The 7,839-nt window shown below is 56.5% G+C and overlaps 1 long non-coding RNA gene across 2 annotated transcripts; it reads right to left on the bottom strand.

Annotated features, from left to right (window-relative positions):
• Positions 1-2,837: 2,837 nt before the first annotated feature.
• LOC144381794 (uncharacterized) lies at positions 2,838-6,997 on the bottom strand. 2 transcript variants are annotated; one of them, XR_013447618.1, is made up of 4 exons: positions 6,538-6,997; positions 5,442-5,584; positions 4,021-4,088; positions 2,838-3,310 (listed from the first exon to the last, which is right to left on the bottom strand). It is a non-coding gene; the product is annotated as an uncharacterized LOC144381794 (long non-coding RNA). The 2 variants fall into 2 exon arrangements; XR_013447617.1 differs by having other exon boundaries at positions 5,442-6,997.
• Positions 6,998-7,839: the final 842 nt, after the last annotated feature.

The following is a 7,839-nucleotide window of genomic DNA, read 5'->3' as shown; positions in this document are numbered from 1 at the left end:
AGTTTTGCAATTATTTAATAAGTCTCTTGTGTGTTAATAAAAGGGTTTGGAGGGTGTCAGCCTCCCTGGGGGTGTCTGAGTGAGAGGTGAGCGTGGGTTAGGGTTAGGAGTTGCAAGTGTGCTGGGGCATGGATGCCACTGGACTCTGGCACCCAGGGCTCCCTAACTCTGGGATGTCCATGTGGCCTCCTTCCCAGCTGGCCTCTGTGCCTGAGTCCTGGGGGTTCTCTTCCCTTTGGCACGCACCTGAGGACATCCCTCCCAAGTTTGAACGTCCAGAGTCTTCAGTGGAAATAGAGTGCCAGCCTTGCAGCATGAGGATATTTCCAAGAAGAGTATTGGGAACAGCAGGGAGAGTCATGTCTGTGTTTCTATCTTGGAGGACAGCATTCACTGAGCTTCTTTAATGGGAGGTTTGAGTGCTGCCCAGGGTGCCCCTCGGGGGCCTCTGTGGCAGGAGTTGATGTGTCACAGGCCTGGCTGTCAGCTGGGCAGGCCAGTGTTCCAGGGAGACTGGGGGACACGGCTTGCCACGAGAGCCCTGGGGGCTGATGGAGCTGGCCAGGGAGGCTGCCATGGGAAAGTTCCTACTAGGCCTAGTGGTGGGCTTCCACCTTTCTGTCCATTCTGGTTCTGATTGGTTCCAGGCTTGGGGGGCGAGATCACGCCCAGGGGGGCGAGATCAACCCCTAAAAGGGTTTAGGCCCACACCTCCAGGAAGCTGCTGCAGGTGTGGAGGGAGGAGTCCCATGCAGGAGCCACACCCAGGATCCACCTAAGGCTTAGGGCTCTGAGGGCAGGATCCTGAGGGCAGGAACTGGCCTTAGGGACCCTGGCAGGGGCTGTGCTGTAAGCCAGGCCGACTCCCAACCAGCCAGCTGGGTCCTGACCTGCAGGAGCCCCCATCACCCAGTCTCCCCCACCCCCATCACTGCTGGTCCCCCACAGGTGCTCCCTTTGCTCACATGTTCCCAAGAGTGGCAGGACAGAGCTCAGGACTGACTGTTTCTCCGCTCCCACCCCCTCAGCTCATCTCCTAAATTCAGACCCCATCTCCCAACTCAAACCTCCTCCCCAGCCTTCCTGGGCATCCTTTGGGAGCCTGACCCCCAGGAGGGGTAAACTTACATCTGCCCCTCGCCCCTTGCCCTCTGGCTGGGGTCCTGGGTGACTCTCTTGTCCCCCATGTGTCCTGGCATGGCCTAGACGTTGCTGTCCAAGTATCTCCTGTCTCCTCCCTCATTCAGGCACTCAGGGAGGTCTTCTCCCCAGTGTCAGGGCTGGGCTGCCCCAGGCTGGTGTCCCCATTGCCACGAAACTGCCTAGTGGTGCACAGCTATTCCCCCCCCACCCACTCCCAGTGCCACTCCCTCTTGTGTATTTGTGTAAGGCAGGCAGGGGCAGCCCAGCAAGACCTGTGAAGCTGTTGTCAGTGAGGGCACCCAGAAAACACGGAGGAGGGCACCTGGGTGGCTCAGTTGGTTAAGCGACTGCCTTCGGCTCAGGTCATGATCCTGGAGTCCCTGGATCGAGTCCCGCATCGGGCTCCCTGCTCGGCAGGGAGTCTGCTTCTCCCTCTGACCCTCCCCACTCTCATGTGCTTGCTCTCTCTCATTCTGTCTCTCTCAAATAAATAAATAAAAAAAATCTTTAAAAAAAAAAAAAAAGAAAAGAAAACACGGAGGAAAAATCTGCATCAGGTAAATGTTCTGGTGGTGGGTGGCCCCCTGTGGCCCAGAAAAGGCTAAGAGAGATGTTCTTGGAACATTCTAAGTAACCCTATGAGCTAGATGGTGCCGAGAAGATGAAAGAATGCAAGATTTTATTAGGTTAAGTGCATAATATAAGGACATCTCTTAAGGAGCCCATCAAGTTAAAATTCTCTAGACTAAAACAAAAAATATATTTACTTGACTATCTTAGGGGCCACAAAAATGCAAAATCCCATTCAGCAGTCATGTGGGGGATGCTCCCTGCAGGCCACAGGGAGCAACACAATATGGGACATGGGCTGGTGCCCATAGAAACCCACCATGGTCAGGGAGGGGATCCCACCAGCATCCCGCAGAAATCTCAGGGTCAGGGGCACCACCTTGGCCTGCTGGGCTGGCTATGTCCCTGCATGGACACCGTTCTACCCTGCAGAGATTTCAAATTCAGTATGGGGAAGGTTGGGAGAGTCAACAAGCTACACGAATGTTTGTGGCATTGAAATGGAACCAGGACACATTCTACGTTTGTTTTTTCTGTTTTGTTTTGTTTTTACATTCTACGCTTGTAATGCAGAAAACTCATCCGATGAGAGTGTCAGCTTTGCCACTGAGTCATTGTTCACAAGAGGAAACTTCTTAGACTTGGTGTTATAAGGTGAAACCCAACAGTGTTGGAAAAGTTAAGAGACGCTTTGGAATAACCCGTGTATAAGTTGAATACAACTTGGATGGATCTCATGGGCATTTGCTGGGTGAAAAAAATCCAATCTCAAAAATCCAGTCCAATATGCTGTGATTCCACTTACCTAATATTCTTGAAATGACAGAATTATGGAGGTGGAGAACTGACAAGAGTGGTCGCCAGGGGTTAGGGATGGTGGGGGTGGCGAGAAGGGGCAGCAAGACGGGTCTCTGTGGGGTGGAACAGCCCGAATCTTGATGGCAGGGTGGTCACAGGAACCACACGGGGATAAAACGGCAGAATAAACACACCGTGTGCCAGTGTCACTCCGCAGTGGTGACGGTTGGCGCCCCAGCCCCTCAGGACCCTCCCTGCTGAAATCTGAAACCGGCCCCAAATGTGAAGGGCAGGAGAGACAGAAGAAAGAGGCAGGACGCTCCAGGTTGGTAGGTGGCAGATTTAATAAACAAAGGAACTTACACACGAGGCTGGTCTTGGGCGGCAGCAAGATGAATGGACCCCCGCACCGATGCACCAGATCTTCAGAGTTCATGCAGAGGCCTTAACCGGCTCAGTCACACCTACCCTGCGGGTGTTCTCAACACCTCGCCATCTCTAAGCTGTGTCCTGGAGCCCCCTCGGAGCAGGGAAGGCGAGTGCAACCCACACTCCAGGGACGGGGGATGGGGGAGGAGCCTCGCACTGTGTCTTCTCAACAGTGATGTGCACCACGTCTTTAGGAAGGTACTACTGTTGGGGAAACCTGAGTGGCCAGCATGCGGGACTCCATAAGGTCTGCTGCTTATCTACCCTCTGGGTCTTTGGTTTCTGTCCTGTCTCCTGACACCGACGGACATTGCTCAGGCTCAGCTTTTTCCTATAACGTGGCTGTTCAGACAAAGCGGGCCTGCAGCTTCTGAAAGAGGAGAAAGCCTCACCAAGCTGCCAACAGAGCCCCAGACTAGCCACACTCTCTGGGGCCAGGATTGTCCCAGAGGAGCCTGAGCAGAACAGCCAACTTCCCATCTGAGGCCTTTCTGATGTTGCTCCAGGAAGGCAGCTTCCTGGGCCAGCTTGAGGAAGGAGGGGTGCCTGAGCTCACTGCTCCTCCTCCTGGTGGGTGGGAGCGGCCCTCCCCCTCTACCCCGCCGCCCTGCTCCTCAGCTCCACTGAGAGTGTTCTCTGCAGTTACTGGGCAGGTGGGCAGGTGGGCAGGTGCTCTGACTTCCGCACAGCTGTTCAGGGACGTGTGCTGAGGCAGGCAAGCTCAGGACCCCCAGCCTGCCCGGTGCCCCATCCACCCCCCACCTGCAGTGCTCCTGCACAGCACAGGGAGCAGGGGAAGGTCGTTAGCTCTTCCCAAACAACCTAATGCTGTGGGAGGCTCAATTATCAACTAATTGCTTGCAATTCGAAGGAGGCCTGAATTGTCACATTTACAACTCCCCCCACCCTGTCCTCCTCAACCGGGCCCATTTCCCTAGGCTGTGGGCTGTGGGCTGTGTGGTGGACATCTGTGCAGAGACCCGGGGGGAAGCCAAGCTGGATGCCCCAGACTGCCCTACCTTATCCTTGCTTTTCAGGTGTGTAAGGGGAAGCCTTGCCAGGGGACCCATGTGTACTCACCTGCAGCCACCAGCAGGCCTGGCACCTGCCTCAGGAACCCAGCACACAGCACCCCCGGGAGCCATGAGCTATAAGGACACAGTGTGAAAGGACACCTGTCACTTGGCAAAGCACAAAAAGAGGCCTTGAGTTGGCCACAGGGCTGGGTGGGGATGGGGCCTGGAGGGTGCTGGCCTCATGGACACTGCCTGCCAGGCTGAGCCCTTGGGCCCTGAATGCTCCCTACTCACAGCTGAAAGCCAAAGAGCATTTCAGCCTTTACTGGAACGTTCTCGGAACTCCAAGAAACCAGCCTTGCAGGGAAGCCAGTAATCCTGTTTGTTATCAGCAAACCTCTGCAGCACATGTCCCACCTCCATGGTGGACTCTGACCAAGGTCACGCTGCCTTTAGGGCTCGGCCACCCCCTAGCTGGGGCCTGGGCACATTGCAGGGGACTGCCCTGGTGACCTCCATCTTCGGTCTGCAGGGCCTCACCTGGTCACCTGCTGCAAGGCTGAAATGGGACCCCTTCCTCCCTTTGGGCTGGGGCAGCTTTGCACTTGGGCCATGGGACCGCTGTAGCCAGCACCCGATTGATTGCCCACTCCCCCGGGACGGCACATTCTCAAGCCGGCCTGCAGGTGGCGTCCCTGTCCAGTGGGCGGCCATCCTGGACCACTGCCCCAGGCCATTCTGATGTGCAGGTGAGAATCTGGGCCCTTTCTCAGGGAGGTGCTGAAATGCGGGTTCTCAGGACCTGAACATTACCCCCTCCACATTGAAGAATGTCAGAGTGCTCCTGAGACTGGCGCTGAGGCAGCCCCTCCCCTGGCGGAGAGGAAGGAATCCTGCCTGCAACCTCTAACAGCCCGTGCCTCCCTGTCCCAGGCATCCGAAAACACCAAATCATGGGTCCCCCGGCTCCCAAAACCCTCACCAGCACCTCCGAGGAGACCTGGCAAGCTCGGGGCCATCACACCTCCCCCCCCCCCCCCACTGCTCTCTTACTTTCTTTACTATCAACAAAGCATGTGCGGAGCAGGGAAGCTGTCTTCCTGCTGCTGGAAAGGCTGCTGAGGCCCCTCTCATGACCTCAGAGTCCTACTCTTCTGAGTCACAAGGTGCCCCTCACCCCCCACCCCCCCAGAGGGTCCCTCACCAGCTTCTGGGCCTGAACGTGAGGCCGATGCACGCGTGTACAGCCGCTCGCAACCTCCCACCCAGGGGGCCAGCAAGGGTGGGATAGATAGCCTGCACCCCTAAGGTGGGAAGGCCCACCCACCATCCCCTCGGCTCCATTAGATGAGCTAGATGCCAACCCAAAGTCATTCGTTCATGAAAAAATATGGTTGAGTATATATGGGTCAGGGGTCTCCAGAGGAACAGAACCAATAGGTTGTACACATTCAGAGAAAGATCTATTGTAAAGAATTTGCTCACCAGACTGTGGAGGCTGAGAAGTCCTGAGATCTGCACTTGGCAGGGTGGAGACCCAGAAAGCTGCAGTTTTAGCTCCGGGCCGAGTGCAGAGGCAGAAGACAGACATCCCAGTTTGAAGGTCATCAGGCAGGAGAGATCGCCTCCTAGTGGGGGAAGGTTGGCCTTTTTGTTCTATTCGGGCTCTCCAGGGATCAGATGAGGCCCACCTTCACTGGAAAGGGCCACCTGCTTTCCTCTGTCCACCAATTTACACGTTAATCTCTTCCAAAATCACCCTCACAGAAACACCTGGAATAACCTTTGACCACATATCTGGGTCCCCTCGTGGTCCAGCCAAGTTGACACAAAATCAATGCAGACACTGACTTGCCTTGGAGACTCGCGGCCAAGTCCAAGGCGCTGCAGGGTGATTTAAGTGATAAACGGTTGGAATGACCACAAACATGGAGCTGTTCTTATGAAAATTAAGTTTACTTCTTGAAAAGACCAGCTAAGGACAGCACGTGGCAACATTTCTGTGGAACAAGACGTTGTCAGAGCCCAGGAAGCAGGGACCTCTGTGCAGGTTGGTTCCTGGGGTCTCTGGAGAGAAGGCCTGTCCCCATGAGGGTCATGTGCGCCTATGCATTTGTATGAATTAAGTTAAATGTGTATCTTTTCCAAAACTCTTCCCGCTTTATATTCTTCACCAACCAATCACCAGTCCATCAGTAAACACAAACAAGCAAACCCATAAATGGGATGAATCACTTCCAGAAAAAGCAAAACCAAACCAAACCGAGTGGGCAGTGACCCTGACCAGTGGCTGATCTAAATCGAAGCACGTGTGGCCGTCCAGCTCTGAGATCCACAGGCGTCCCCCTGTGAGGTACTCGTCCCCTGTGCCACCCCTCCCCTCCCTGACTCCGGACTCGCCTCCAGGTAGACCCGATGCAACAGAAGTTGGAGGGCAGCACTTTCCAGACGGGTTCTGAAAAGGCCACAGCTCGTCTCAGGGCTCTCTCCAGGACTGCCCGCCCTGGGGGTCGCCAGCCCTGGTGGGCAGCCCCGTGGGAGCCTCCTGCCTGCTCTGAGTTGGTGCGGCCCCGCCCCCTACCGCAGGGGCGGCCTCCTGCTCCGTCAGCGGCTCTGGGTTCTGGACAAAGGCCTGTCGTTTCCCCCCACGACGTGTGGGGTCACGTGCTCTGCAGCGGTACGGTAACTCATACGGCCGCCCTGGGAACTCGGTGCTGGTGGTTGACACGGAGCCCTTTGCCTGCACACCGTTCGCCTTTGGGACCTGCCACATTCTGGCTGACCTCCGGTACGGATCTTCTGTGCACCTCACTTTCCCCAGATTCCCCACTGCCTCCGTTCTGCTCAGCCCCTTGGCTGGCCGTGGCCTGATGTCAAGTTGGCTGAGGGGCGAGCTCTGCCTCCCAGTCTGGATAGGGAGGCCCAGAGTGTGGCATGACAACGGGTCTGGCATCCCCTGTGCTCCCCTGGCTGCTCGGGCCCTTATACGGCCACCGCCGGATCCTCTGACTTTAGGCCCATTTAATACTTAACCCTGAGCACCAAGCCCCACCCTGCGCAAATATTTATTTGGCAATTAAGGGCTCACCAGGACAAAGGCCACGAGAAGCTTCTCAGAGCCACCGCGGCCGTACGTGAGCAAACTGCCGCAGAAAGGTGGTCAGGGTGGGGACAGAGGGAGGGTGGGAAGCTAGAGGCCCCCGAGCCATGGGAGAGGAGCTGGGATGTGTCTGGAGGATTTAGGACTTCATGGTTATAAAGCAAAAGATGTCCTACCTGGCAGGAGGCCAGGGGTGCTTGGACACCTATCTTCTCCTGTGCAGGATGCGTGGGATGTCATGGCGCCGGGAGCTGGTCGGTGGCCTGTCGGGCACAGGACGTGTCCTGGTGCTGAGTCTCTGTGTGCTGATGATATGATAGAGGAGGCAAAGGTGACTAAAGAGACCCAGAGCCCTGGAACGCCTTCACTGTATGAGGTTTGTGGTCTGGAAAGATGCCTGCAGCTGGCTCTCAGTGAAGGAATGTCCCTGGGTGCAGGACAGCCACCCTTGGCCCAGAGCTCAGGAATGGTGGGCAGGGGCTGGTAGGCTGTGTCCAGTCGGAGCCCCTGGGGATGGTGCAGGCCTCTCCTGGTGGCACCACCCCCAGGCCTTGCTCTCCTTGGGAGGGGCTGTTGTGGCTGAGGAGTGTCCTCTAGAAACCCCGGCCAGGTGGACTCAGAGCAGCCCCTGTCCTCTCCCTGACCCCCTGGGGATCTCCTGGGGGTCATTCCTCTCTGCTGTCTGGGCACACAGGGGTAACACAGCACCTAGAAGCCCGACTCACATCCTTCTGGTTCGCTGTGCCATCCAGGGATTGAGGAGCCTGGTCCCAGCTGAGGGCC

Source organism: Halichoerus grypus, chromosome 5 (genome assembly GCF_964656455.1).
Source record: "Halichoerus grypus chromosome 5, mHalGry1.hap1.1, whole genome shotgun sequence".
NCBI classification, from domain to species: domain Eukaryota; kingdom Metazoa; phylum Chordata; class Mammalia; order Carnivora; family Phocidae; genus Halichoerus; species Halichoerus grypus.
Note: the sequence above shows the minus strand (reverse complement) of the source record. Positions and strands in the feature narration are given on the sequence as shown.